Here is a 14,911-nt window from a genome sequence, read left to right as displayed (position 1 = left end):
TATTCAATTGGAGTTGATATTCATTTTGTATTCGATACATTACTAGCAGAAAATGGCTCTAGATTGTATCTTAATATTTTTCATGTAAATCAGGTTCCATTTTTATTTATGTAATCTATAGGAATTTGAATAATCATATTTTGGTATGATATTTAACATCCATATTTTGTTATAATGAATGCATAAATCACATTGATGCCGTATAATTTTTACGTTCTGTTACATTCAAGGTTGTTGAAATGATGCAGTAAGTGCATAGAACAACTTCGTTCCAAAAGTCCATATTTGCTTCGTAATTGTCGAAACGCATTCTTTAAAATGATATATCTTCCTTTTAAGATACTCGGAGTTGATTCTTTTGGTCATTGTGCTATAGTCTATAAAGAGTAAAACACTGGGCGCCTCCATAACATAAGTTAAAAAAAAATTAAAAACATTAGCCCCATTAAAACATTAGCTCAAAATGTGTGGTTAATAAACAAATGAATTAAAAGTGTAAATATAATAACTCAAAAGTATATTGTTGTCATTTGAAAAATAAATGAAAACAATTTCTACCTTGGAATATAATTTTTACGAACAATAAGAAACCCTTCTACAATTTTAGTTGTGAAAGATTGCTCTAATAATATATTTCAAGTGGCCAAAAATGCTCCCATAGCAGCTGCCATTAAAAGGATTAATCCATTCAATCAAAGCATCTTGACGCTCAATACTAATTAAAGTGATCCTTTTAATTCGCCGCAAATAAATTCCTGGCCAAACCAACTGCATCTGTATGTGCCGTAAAATGGAACGTTTTACTTCCTCTAATCCCGCTGGTAAAAACTATTTCCAGCGCAATATTTCGAAAGGTAGCAAATGTTCGCAGAAAAACGATACTTTTCCCCTAAAAAAACCCGCAACTCCACAGTTATGTAATTATGTGGTGCGAGTGTGCGGCTGTATGTCTTATTTCGCCTGAGATCGGATTGTGCTACAGCGGGAAGGTAAAAGCAAGAAACCTGTCCAAATCTCAACCTACGGAAAGGGACAGCGTGTGAGTGTAGTGAGAAGAAGGGGGAAAAAACACTAACAACGCAAAAATACACAAAACCTTTTGCTCTACCGAAAACAGGCGAAAGAATGTGCATTCATTGGTAGCAGGTATATATATATGTATACATATATATGAAAGCATAAATTCCTCGTCCAGCACTCATGGCAAATGGTGCACGCGGGTGCATCATTTCGAGCGATTCTGTTCACTCGGGTGGTTTTTTCCTTGGTATTCCACAACCTTTCCGCCACCTTCCCGCTCCCTCTTCTTACTCCATTTTGCCGCCCCACCCCTCGGCTCTAGTACTAGATCGCGTTGATAAAGGGCAAGGGTGGCTATGTTTGCAAGGAATCCCACATAATCGATCCCGATCCCCTTTAACCACTTTTCCCTCCCTATCACCTCGCCAACCACATTTGTTGCTGTTTTTCCTACCTTAGGGGTAAGAAAATTTCGTACGTCCAAAATCGGTTTCCCACCCCTTACGCTTTGCACCGGTCAAGTGCACCCGGGGTTTAAAAGTGTTTTTCCGCAGACCATTGGTTTCCAATTCCCAAACTGGGCAGGTTTTCCTATCCGTGCCCGCTTACCGAAACGAATTAAACCACACGAAACGGGGCAGCAAGCGCGCGCGCGGTGTGTGTTATAGGGTGAAGCTAGTGAAAAACATTCGGTGGTGCATCGTGCCACCACCCGGAAGTTGTGTTAAAGTTCGTGATTGTGCAAATATGAAAGAAGGGTTTTTCACTCCCATAACCTTCACCTACCATTCCACCAGCTGAAAAGTAGCACCGGTGGTCCGGTGCCTTCCAGCGGTGTTTTGGCTATTCCGTAGTGACCAAGACGGAAATTAAAGGATATGTTGGGGGTGCAGTTGATTCTTTTTATGGTTACCGTTTATCCTGCAAAGCGCATTATGTTGATCAGGTTCGTACTTCCTTTGCTAGAGAGTGTCTGTGTAATGGGATGGGTTTAGTTCGTTAGGTAGATGTGTATTTTACGCTTCAGTTCGGCTCTGGAATTAGGAGATGCGTTCAATTAAACGATGCGTTGAATATATCTTATAATAATGCCTGTTTTTCTACTAGAGGAGGTAATGATATAATTATACTTATAGTAATGATTAGCTATCACCCATTTTTCATTTAATAAGATATTAATCCGAATTATTATGTGAAAACGTTATCACTAGAACTACCGGGTGTGACATTTTGATTGAAACGATTAATTTAAATCGCAATAATTTTTGAGATGAAACAGTTTTTTTTGCAGTTCTGTTCAGTTCTGTTTTCAATTTTAAAACTTTAGTACAACATAAACTCAAATGAAAAGAGCTAAAACAAAAATTGCATCTTTAAAATTGTTTAAAATAACTGCTAATTTAAAATCGCTTAAAACGATAAATAATTTTAGTGTTCAAATAAAACATAACGTTAACATTTTAAAACTATTTTATTAAGATTATATTGCAGTTACAATGAAATTATTATAAATATAACTCTGTAATAACTAATTTTCTTGTTGTGCGGACCCAGTTAAATTTAAAAAGTTTAAAGGGAAAAACTAAAAGCGTTTATTTAAATAAAGTTTAAAGGGAAAAAAATTTAAAGAAAAATCCATAAAAGTTTAAATAGAAACCCAAAATTAAAGGGATAGTACATTGTTAGTGTTTGCACTACAAAAGCTTCATGCATTCGATAACTTTAGTTGTTTTGCACTAAGTAAGAAAAATTTACAAAAAAAGCATACATTGAAGCGTTTGCAGAAAATCAGGATGTTGGAGTCTTAACTGGAAGAAATCAGATTATATTTTCATGAAAGGATCGCCGTATAACTTTTTGCTAATGAAAAAAATCCGTTGTGATATTCTGGATAAGCTTCTAATCAGCAGAGCATGCTCATCTTATGCACGTTGTCATTATGATTCGCGATATTTTTGTGTTGTTTCGTTGTTTTTCTTGTACTTCGCCTATTTGCAAACGCTTCACCGGGCATTGTGTGACATATTTAGGTTACACATGAAAGGAAAAGAGACAGAAAGATATCCAGCCAAACTGTCACTTTCAAAAGACAAGTCTGTGACAGACCTACAATTTAAATGAATTCCTTTACTGCTTGGGAAACGGCGAACCCATCAACCCGTAATCGATTTATGGAACAAATGTTTGCCCGTTTTAAAGAATATATCTTGGAACGCGGCGTCTACGGTCGGCGGAAAAGGAGACTTCCATGTCATCTGTTTGACTGCAGCGCTTGCAGACTGGAATGATGCTGGGGGGTTTCCCTTTTTTTCCCCCACCTTTCCACTGTGTGTTTTGTTTGCAATAATATTTTTGATGCCAGCGAACGGTTTCGAACGGATCAACAAACATCACTCCACGGTGCACAGTACGGTTGTGTCGCGAACGGCGAGAGCGTATAACGACGAATAATCATAAATACATTCGTTATTTGCATTGCATTAGAGATTCACCATTTCCAGGCGATCTCGTCCCAGGGTTTTTTTTTGCAATTTGCACCTAGCGCCTCGGCATTTTCTCGCACTGCAGTGCAGGGTGGAGTTGTAGCTGGTGGTTCGATTTTTCGATTAAACTATCGTTTGGCCTGGTTGCAGTCGGGGGGGTGCGATGGGATGCGATTTGATGGATACTTTGACGGATCAATACGGGACCACCGGATCGGATCGCGTTTACACAACATTTGTTAGCTTCGCTAAAGAAAAACGAATGGATATGCAATACTTAAACACTCTGAAGTCGCTAGAGTCGAGAAGAAGGCATATCCTTTTGAGAAATCCATTTTCCATGCTAAAGCGTAGCATATGCAGGTGGACAATGGAAACAGCAGCAAAAAGAAAGAAGCAGCTCTAGTTAAGTCGAAAACTAATGAAGCAACAATGATAATTTAACTAACATGTTGTACTGTTTCATGTTCTACCGAGCAGAGCGCCAGACGAAAGCAGGGCAACGATTTCCACGTGGAAAACTGATTCCATTCTAGCGCTAGTGCACAGCTCAGCGAACTGTAATTGAACGTGGTGGAAAAATACAGAAGCTACCGAGACCGGGAGCAGGAACAGGTGTGCATCTGCTTGTCCCTATTTATGTTACTACACACCGGGATGCCTCGGCCTCCCATTACGCCCGTGTCATCGTCGGCGTTTAAACGCGGATGATGAGAAAGATTTTTCTCATTTTCATATTATTATAGAACAAATAATAAATTTCATTCCATTTCTCTTGCGCGCTCGCGTTCTGCGGTACGGCAAGCCGAAAAGTGTGAAGACGGCAGGAAGAGTTGTCTCTTTCATCCATCTGTTTTCGCCCTTCCCTACCGAACCAGGTGGGCGAACCCGAGCACGATGGAAAGCAAGACAAGGAATGGAAAAGCAAATAACAAAAACAAAAAAAAAAACAAAAACAAAACAAAATTAAAACAAAAACAGTTTTTCCGTTGTGGCGTTGGTTAGATTTTCCCGGCTTTTTCACATTTCCTTCCACACGTTGCCATCCCCATTCACCGTTTATTGGAACAAGCAGCATCCAATAGGGAAAACTAACACATACACACACACAACAAAAAACACAAGAACCGGCAGCTTAGCACAGTACGTCCGGTTCGTTTGTTTGTTTATGTTTGAGAGAACCCATTTCACAGGAAAAAAAAAAACTCCACTGAAAGTCGCCTGTCTGTCTGGTTTTGCTTCGTCTGGCCTATCCGGCAGTGTGATTGTATCGTCCATTGTGTGTTCGACTCGTTGTCCACGTTTGTATATTTAGTTTGTAGGTTTTGGTCCCTGCCTTTTGTTGGAGCGTACATTTACAATAACCAAATATTCGTGCGGTTCTCATTACTTGAAACGATGAGTTTTGGGCCAGAACTCATTTAAGTTGGCCATTGAGATTAGGCTTTGGATGGCGTAGCTCTTATGGCATAATTCAGTAGTGAGTATGCCACTTACCAGACAGGCTGACGATTTATCCGATTAGCTTAAAGCGCCTGTTAGGCTGCAATACGAATATCGTAATGGAATCTCAAGAATTATAAGTTATGCAATATAATCTTTGGGGCGCATCACATCAAACTGGTGTCATTATGGTTTGTTATCATGTTAAGCAGCTCTTGTTTGGTTCACAACATCAATTAAATACTTGTAAAATTCAATTAAGGATCACGATAAAGATGTTCTCAATAGAATTAAGAACCTTATTTATAACATTGGTTGAATTGATGTGCCGTATGTTGAACACTTTATGTTTAATATCGGACAAATAACAAAATAACAAATAACGGAGTCGAAGTTAGTTACAATTGCAAGATTTTATGTATTTCCATTTGTTCATGCTCAATGTTCTTCTTCTTTATCGGCACAACACAACCTCAAGAGGTCTGCCAATTCTGGCATTCTCTGACTTTATTTACCAGCAGCTGGATAGTCAGTCCTGCGTACGGGGGATTGATCCGCATGGGATTTTGGCCCGGTCCGTTCGTGTGAAGACCGGCGGTGCTGTCATCATTGCACCGGGTCGCCCATGTTCAATGTAAAATATTCGAGAATTTCTCCAAGGCTGGTAAACCTTCTTGTTATAAGGTATTAAAAAACAAATATTAGAAAATTTCTCTCAAAATAGTTTAGATTGTGTATAAGCTTGGTAGTTAGCAATTTTCTGGGGCAGTAGCGTTATAAAAATGAAACTTTCGCCTATTTTTCAAAAAAAAAAAAAAACAAATGATAAAAGTGACTACGAAAAGAGTTAGAATTTGAAATAATCTTTCACACCACTTTGGCAATTTTGAACTCACGTGTTTGGTCGACTAAATAGTCGGTGCCGATTTTTTTTACAAATTCAAATAAAACAGAAATTAATTTAATTTTTGAAACCAATCAATTGTTTTATCTTATTTTATTTATTTATTTATTTATTTATTTATTTATTTATTTATTTATTTATTTATTTATATATTTCTTACGTTACGTTTACGTTACGTTTACGTTTTTGTGATTGTTTTAAGGAGAAATAAAACTAGAACGCTGAAATGTTTTAATCAGCACAGGCTCCACAAGACAGGATCGTTACATGATTTTCTCCTGTCTTTTCCCCCGTAGTCAAGGACTTAATTTCGGTACGTGGTGAATATAAATAGTCTTTTTTTCATGGTTCTGGTCACTTTTCATGGCAACTCTATGAAGCTTTAGCCGGTATTCACGAAGTTATATTATGTTCTTTATAAAAAAAACCCTATAGCGGATGATCATCAACACGTTCAATTTATGTGCAACTACTTCCACGGTATATTTAGCCGTTAATATTCCAAATTACTCTACTTCTTTTAAAGCGGCACTACAATATCCAGAGGCCTAGGCTTGATATTTATGACTGTTTTTTTACCTTTTTTATCCGTAGCTGGATAGTAAGTTCCCGTACGATTGGTCCGAATTTAATTTTGAACCCTTCCTGTCGTGTGAAGATCGTCTCCAATACCAATAATACTTTTTGGACAAACGAAAATATCGACGACTAAAATATCGAAAATATCGACGACCTCTAAATAATGACGAACGTTATAAGTTGACTAGGGCTTCTGGATCGTTGTCATCCATGACCGTTGTTTAGTTGTCCTTTGGAAACACTTCAGTGGTGGCCCATCGACAATGAAACAAAAATAACACTTCAAATACGTTTATTCACTGCTTATTTATTTGATGTGGGCTCAATAATGTGACATTCTAGGATTGGTAATAGAATAATGAGTATTACAATATTGCGTTAGTTATATTCGATTCACTAAAATCAATGAGTTATATTCGATTCCTCAGAATCAATCAGGAAAAATAATTTTATTGATTAAAATACCAAAGATAGTTGCAAACCATCACGATTGCTTGTCCAGATTTGCACTCCCGTCGTGTCAGTGTCAGTGTCAGAACAATATTTTGCTGGAACATTGTGTTTAGTTGTTCTGATGTTTATAATTTTTGAGACCTGCTCTACAATCAGAGAAAACAACCTGAAACCTAGTCAGCAGGATTTTTGTTCTAGTCTACTACGGCACATCCAATATTGTCATTCAACTTCCTTATGATCATATCGTAATCATTGAAACTCGACACTACAATGTCATATATCTAGTAATGCCATTTTAAATTTACTTTATTTATACTTATTCGCAGCTGTATAGCAGGTGTAACTTACGATAGGAATGAAAAAAAAATTGTGTAAAATTAAAAATGTCCTTCAAATATGTTCGAAAAATCTGATGAGAAATATGTGTAAATCCAAGAAAACTGAACTCAAACTTCATTATTGCTAGAAAACCTAATGATAAATTGTAAATTTTCGTAGATGGAAGAAAATTTAGTCCAAATATTAGCGTTATGGTCTCCTTGACGCATTCAAACGTATGTATAGAGAGAAGATGCTTTTGTTTTATCTAATGGTTTTCTTGTGTTAAAAGTGTCATTTCATGAAGCAACTAATTGTTATAGATGTATTACTGTTGTGCTTTACTCGTGGTATACTTCAAATATAGAAAGAATACAGGAATCCAACAGCATTTTGGCGATTTGTTACACATAGAAAAAACAAATAAAATAGACAAGTAGTTCAAAATTACTTATAGAAACAATGAAGCTAATGATGTATTGCAGCTGTTTGCTGAGATCTTTAAAAGCGTTTTCGTTGTTGTACTTTTTTACCAAGTAACGAAAAATTTGGCGTTATATTATATGCTACAAAATGTGATTGAACTTAAGCGGGACAACATTAATCTTTTGTCGGAAACATTGTTATCTGCGATCATAGGCTTAAAGCCGGCAAATAGTCGTGATGGCATACAATCATGCGTCTGCATCAATTGTGCATTTGTTCTTTGCGTTCCACTCATAAAAGCATTAAAAGCACCTGTGTGTAATTGTGAATTTCCTAATATTAGGATATATTCGTGGATGACACCAATACATAAGCAAGGATAAATCCAACTATTAAGAAATAACCTCTATTTCATGATGCACAATTATCTTCCTGCAACAACTATGTTACCGTTCGTCAACGTTGATTTATCCCAAAACGTCCAGTGTCAAGGAATCTTTTTTGTGTCTGAGTGTATTAAGGCTTTGGACTTCAGCTGTCAGGTAGATGTAAAAATTTATTATGTTATAAATAGTATAAGAGTTTACAATACAGCCTAAATATTTTGTTGTGAATGGTGTTAGTCCTCCTCCCTCTCCTTGGGCGTCGATAGATGTAGTTGTATTAGTTTTTTATCGAAAAAAAACACTCAATGCAGTTTCCGTATAGTCTCGACAATCATCTGCTAGATCGCAACATAATTATTCGTGACCTTGGTACCTTACTTGACCACAAGCTAAATTATAATGTCCAACAGACAAGGCCAATTGGATGTTAGGATTTTTCAAACATAATGCGAAAGACTTCAAGGAGCCCATGTTTTTAAAAGCTAATTATACTTCGCCGGTCCTTTCTGTATTAGAATTTTATTGGATATCTTGGGCACCTTGAAGTGCCGGTTTAGTAGATTAACGCTCTGCAATGTGCCATGGTTGGGATTAAGTGTTATGCCCTGCTATCGTGATCGCTGCCGTGATTCTCTATTAGGTTTACAGCCGCTAGCTTTTAGACGACAAGGCTACATTGCGCAGGCTACATTTGTTGCTAAAATTTTAAAACATGACATTGATGCACCCAGATTATTTTAGAGAACAAGAGACACATATTTTTGGGAGTTTGCGAGGTATTTATAAAAATGCACCTAAAATCATGCAACATAAAAATAATTAAGCATCGTTAAGGAATCAATTGTTAAATTCGTCTCAACACCAATTACATGTCAAACAACTCAATCTAAACAAACTGAAAGCAAATTATGTATCTCTCTTACCATTGGTTGTGCTTTTGGTTTTTGGTGAGTTGGCTTATATGAACATCACTATTACCACATTACGCGATGTAGCAGCATGTTCGTTATGCGATGAACAAAAAGGGCAACCATGGCAAATAGAAAAAAAAACATTATCATTCTGTCAAACGTGGCACAAAAGCATAGCATCGTACGATCACATTGTTACAAAAAAAAAGACATTCACTAACGCTCACTGCGAACAGCGAAGTCCATCATTCTACGGTTGCTGTTTTTTTTCTCGTCGGGTTTTTTTTTACGTTCCGGCTCACCATCCCCTACCCTGGAGCAGCTCTGATCGGTCGGTCTTAAGCAAACTGCTATCATTTACGTTCTCCTGCACACAGCTAGTTAGTCAAAGCCGGTGCACCTTACCGATTTCCTTGGGTCGGTTTTTCCAGCGGTGCGGTGCACACCGTGCAGCGGATGCTGTTTTGAACATCGGCAACAACCCGCAAGGGATGTTTGCTCACCCGGAATAAACGGGTCATGCGAGGCGGCAATACACAACAAACACACTAAAACCCAAACCCGATGAACGGTAGCATCATACGAAAAAAAAAGCTACGACATCTGCTGGCGCTGGCAGGTGGAAAAGAATGAGTGCGGGTGAGAAAATAAACTCGAGCGAAAACTTTCAATTCATTAGCTGCGCTTGGTGTGTTTCCTGCCTTCGCAGCTAGGAAAGGGGGGAGGAGGGGGGGATGTTGAGGAAGAAAATGCCTACCGAACGGCGTGCTAGTTGTTGCAGGTGCTAAGTTTCGGATGCGAGAAGAAAGCGCATCGCAGCCGTTGAGTGAACCACTGCACGGTTAAATATCCATTCAACAAATTATTTTCCTTATGTTTGTGCACCGCCCACTCCCGGGTCCGCCTCCCGGGTCGGTGAAGTTTATATTTGTGTTTGTGCGATCGCTGACAGATTGTTTTGGGGAATAGGATTTTGTGACGGGGGGAAAGTGTCGGCCGCATTCCACGTCACTATCAGGCGAGTGTTTAGACGTTGGGCGGAGTGTTGCTTTGCCAGCAAATAAAAACCCACCCAGCGGGAAGCGTAAAACACCCGTAATCCGGCAACGAATGTGACTACACGATACTTAGTTGTGCAACATTTTCCCCAAATGAACCCTATCATCAATATTGGTCGTATGCCTTTTGCCGTCCTTCCCCCCCACTATGGCCACTCCCGAGTGAGCTGAATTGGTAAAAATTCAAATTTGCCTAAAAGTGTCTCCTCAGGGCACCCAAAGGTAGCACGGTGTTCTCAGCTAATCCGCTTAACTTTTGCCACCCCGGCCATTGCGCTACGTACCAATCGTCCCTGCCGCAGGAAATCCGGTTGCGTTTAGAGTTTCGTCGCAATTTAAGTAAAACAAAAACATATGACACAAACAAACAAAAAAACTCGTAGCAATTTTAAAACTATCGTCAGCATCCACCAACACCAGCAGCACTCGAGAGGCGCTTGGGCAAAACGAGCCCAACTGTGACGCGGCTGGCGAAACGTTAATTTCCAAGTCGAAGTATCCTCGCACGGCGCAAGGCCAAAGTTTTGGGACCGGCCGGGTACACACACCAGCGACACTGTTGCCATATTGTTTGTGTTTGCCGCTTGGTGCCAACCTTCGCCAAAAAAGGTGGTTCCCGGGGGTCAACCGGAAAAGCAATCACAGGCACGTGAAGTCGACAGTCGTGAAGCGACACCGGAAGCAAACTATCGTCGCGATACACACTCATACACAAATGTCAATTTCTCACCACACCACCCGTCATCCTGCAAATGGGCAAAGTAACAGTTTTCGTTCAGGGGTTTTTTTTGGAGATTTTGCTTTCGGTTTTATTCTTCTGTTGCCTGTTAGCCGACTGCCGTTTAGGCGCGTGAGAAGGTGTATAGCCCAATAGAAATGTCCTGTGCGCGTTGCTGAGCAGCCAGAGATGTGCGGAACTGGTTGAATGGTGAAGAAAAAAATGGAAAGTTTGACGATGAAGTTAAATTCAATCATCTGTATGTATACGGCAGGAAGCTCATTTGACGTTCTCGGTACGCCTCAAAGCGTCACTACTTAATGTCGCGCACCAACAGTATGTCGCAACCATCTGTCGTAAGTGGAGCCGATTTTCGTGCTATTCGATTAGCTTCGGCAACATCGGAATATCGGTGCGATTCCAGTTTATCTAGAGCCATAGTTTTCGGTACGGGGTGTGACAGCTGTAGTCGACATGGTGCCGAAAAGGTGTTTTTAGTTTGGGAAGATGATGGAGCCCTATTGTTGGTGGTGTTGGAGACGGAGCATTATTGTTGTACCCCCTCCTGAATATCGTTCTTGGTTAATAAGAATTCAAATATTGAGGAGCTGCCAGTACAAGAAGGTGTTGACGTTAGTGGTGGGAAAAATGAAGTTTTGGCCGGAATCGATTTCGGCTAGCTCTGAAATTTTTTGGAATCGATTCCGGAAAATAGATCCGGAACCAGTTTCCGGAATCGGTTCCGGAATCGACTCAGGAATCGCTTCCAGAATCGGCTCCGGAATCGGCTCCGGAATCGGTTCCGGAATCGCTTCCAGAATCGGCTCCGGAATCGGCTCCGGAATTGGCTCCGGAACTACTTGGTTCCGATTCCGAGCTCCCACCACTAGTTGACATGAATGTGAGAAGTGATATGAATAAGAACATGTTCCAGTAGTGAGGTCTTGTAAAGTGCATTTGAAAGATCCTCGAGGAAAGATGCCCGATTTATATCTTACGTCTTGAGGTTCTTTCATACATCCGTCAACATCCGTCACCTTCTACAATGATTACTTGCATACTGAGAAGTTCCTGATTAATTAGAAGATGTTGGCAAATGGCAATGAAAGACATTCTTAGGAAGTCAAGACCCTACTAGATGCTCCAAATTGATGTTTGGACATGTAAAAAGCCTCCAGTTAAAGCAGAGCAGGATACTCAGTTGCAAAATCAAATAGCATGACAAAGAGAAACATTCCACAATAAAACCTGTGATCTTAAACCTCATCTTGTGTTTTAATAATCGTACATCTTTAAGCCAGAAGAATAAGTCTTCTGTGATAAACTACTCAGAAAATAGAATCAGAAGACTACCTGAATCCTGGAACTTGATATGAGAGCTACGGTTCGTGAGTTAAAGCTCGTCCATCCAAACGAGCTATTTTACAGTACTGTACCAAAGAGGTTGATTTATATATCTTTATTCATTCACCAATGTTCGTTTAACCCCGACAAGAACTACCGGCAATGCTCAATCTCCTGGACATGCGGATAATGCGGATCGGAGTTGTCTTCGGCGTACCGATCAGTGCACTTCGATTTCCATTCGCAAGCCCCGAATTATTATTGCACTTGGACCTTTTCCTTTCCGAAAAGCTATTGCGAGGTCTTTGCGTTTTGGGAGGAGAAGGCGGAACCCGGGATACCCCGGGAACACGCATGCAACTCGATGCAGTTTAGATGGTAAGCGGATTAGGTGAGCTAGAAATGCGTCTCATCGAACGGTATCGGGTACTCGACGCACGGGGAATGACGGCATCACGGTACTACCTGAACCGGAATGGGGATTTTAGGGAAGTTTTTTTTTACGTGCTTTACCTTTCCCTCCCCCCACTCCCCTTTTTCGCCACTATTCCCTCAGCATGCAGGATAGCTCATGAAGAACACCCCGCATATTCTGAAGACCGGCCAAAGGCTCACGCTGGGCTGATGTTATGGAAATTTTTTCCCTATCTGCTTGTGCTTGTGCTCGCTCGAATTTAAATCCTGTCTGCGTGGAACCATTGATAGGGTACGGGTGCATCAGCTTGTAGTAGTCAGCTTAGGCACAGCAGAGGAAGCTGCGAGCATCGTGCTGAGCGTGTGCACTCGGAAGGCGGGCAGAGGAAACAGTGGGGACATGTAAAATTGATGCAGTTTCGACGTTCCCGTGCAGTTTTTTTTTTGTTTTTGGAAAACAAACCCCTTCGTTTGCCAAATCCGTTAGGGTACGCGTCGCTCGTGCATGCGGATGTGGGTTGTTGCCAGCGGTTACCTGCAGTAGTTGCGTCGGAACGCACTGAAGTACGTTGGGTGCAGTAGTACATCATTTTGGACAGTTGAAGTGAAGGAAAAAAGCAGTGAAGTCCCTCAGAATCCTATTTCGGTATTTACTTTTGCGTTCTATCGCTGGGCAACATATACAATGTAATGTTACTACCAGTGTTTCCTCTGGTGCAGAAGGCGAGCAGTGTATGTGCGTTACAATAGAATCGTTTTGTTACGTTTAACTAAAGACTTCAAATAGTCTAAAAGCACATCTTACATTCTGTACATTGCAGTAACGCATCTTAAACTACCTGCATCATGCCTGCTGCCCTTAGCATGCCATAAACTGTCAATAGAACGAACAGACACGAGTGCGACGGTACGGCAGCTGGGGTCGTAAGCAGTGGGCAGAGATAATTGGCTGGATCGAGTGGTGATTGGCTTACGGCGTATGATATCAATCATTGTGAATATTCCATCCTGCTGTGTCGATGGTGAATGGCTCCGGGTCGATGGTGATACATAGGATCTCCACCCTGAAACTCGCAGTCCTCAGCCTCGCGTGACCTCAGACGCTACAAACCGATGGCATCATCATTGTCATCATTATACGGCCATAACGTCACGTCGGGCTACTCTTTGGTGAAGTGTTTGGGAGTTCATCCCCCACAGTGCTCGGACCGTTCCACTCTGCTGTGGAATACCGCTGGACGAGTTCTCAGAAATTTCACCAGCTCACCTGCGAAACCCCTCCCGGTTCGACCGGGCGTACCGTGACGGCCTGTGCTCACACTATCCATCCCGCACCGGTGCACGATGGTTTTACATAAAATGCACATAAACATCCTGCGCCCGGTACCGGGTACGATGGCGATGGCTGCCGTCACACTGGCGGTCCCACATCAGTTCTCCCTCGGGTTGGGCCAAAATAAGACCGCGAAACGGTTTTGTGTTCTGCATTTCCGGTGCTGTTGCGAAAGAGTGCACTGTTGGCCGAAGTAAAATGTAAATCGTGTGCTCCTCACTCCCTCGGTTATTGCACCTTCTTTTTCCCCCCGGAGCCGAGCGGCCGATGCACAAGCCTAGATAGTGCGGACCACTATTAAAAGCACTAATAGCCGGTGTAGCGTTTGACGGCTCGCAGGGTACGGGTACGTGTTTTTCCCGCATTTTCAGCCTCAAGTACCTGCGCACGCCACGGCACGTCAGATCGGCACATCCACTTCACCGCGTGTCGGCGAAATGCGTGCTAAGGTGAAGTGTTTGATACATCGGCATCGATATCCGGAACACCGACACCAGCGCTGAAGGCGCCACACAACTACCGACAACAAGTTAAGGAAAACCCGGTGTGTTTGTTAGGCGAACCACCGAAGGAAGCCGTTTGCGAATGCCCGAAAGAAAGCATATCGATAGCAAACTAATCAGCGATGGAACACAACCACCCCTCTCCACCGCTCCACCTGCTACAGACACAAAACAGTACTATTTCATTTGTAATTGAACTCGAGATAATCATATTAAATTATCTTTCCGAGAGTCACTCCCTTACGATTGCAACTGGTGCACTTTGTCGGTCGGTCGGTCGGTGCAAAACTTCATCGTTCAACTTTTCTGACTCTCCCACCCACACACCCACACGCTTTTGACTTCGGTTGCTACTGGCTCTTTTTGCCCGGTACGGGTGTGTATGTATGTTGGCTTTCGATTCCGGTAAACAAACACAGTCCGTCTGTTCGTTCGGAGGTTTTTTGCTGGTCTGATATGTTCGGGACCGTTGCTAAGCTTGCTAAAATATTTAAGCAACCGTATCAGCACAACCTGCAGACGATGGTGTGTGTTTGTGAGAGGGAAACAGTCAGTGTGCGCATCTCGCTCATCCTCCACCGGTGAACTAATTGTTGGATGCTGGACTTTAAAACG

This window comes from Anopheles marshallii, chromosome X, assembly GCF_943734725.1.
Source record: "Anopheles marshallii chromosome X, idAnoMarsDA_429_01, whole genome shotgun sequence".
Taxonomy (NCBI): Eukaryota; Metazoa; Arthropoda; class Insecta; order Diptera; family Culicidae; genus Anopheles; species Anopheles marshallii.
This window is presented reverse-complemented; position numbering follows the sequence as displayed.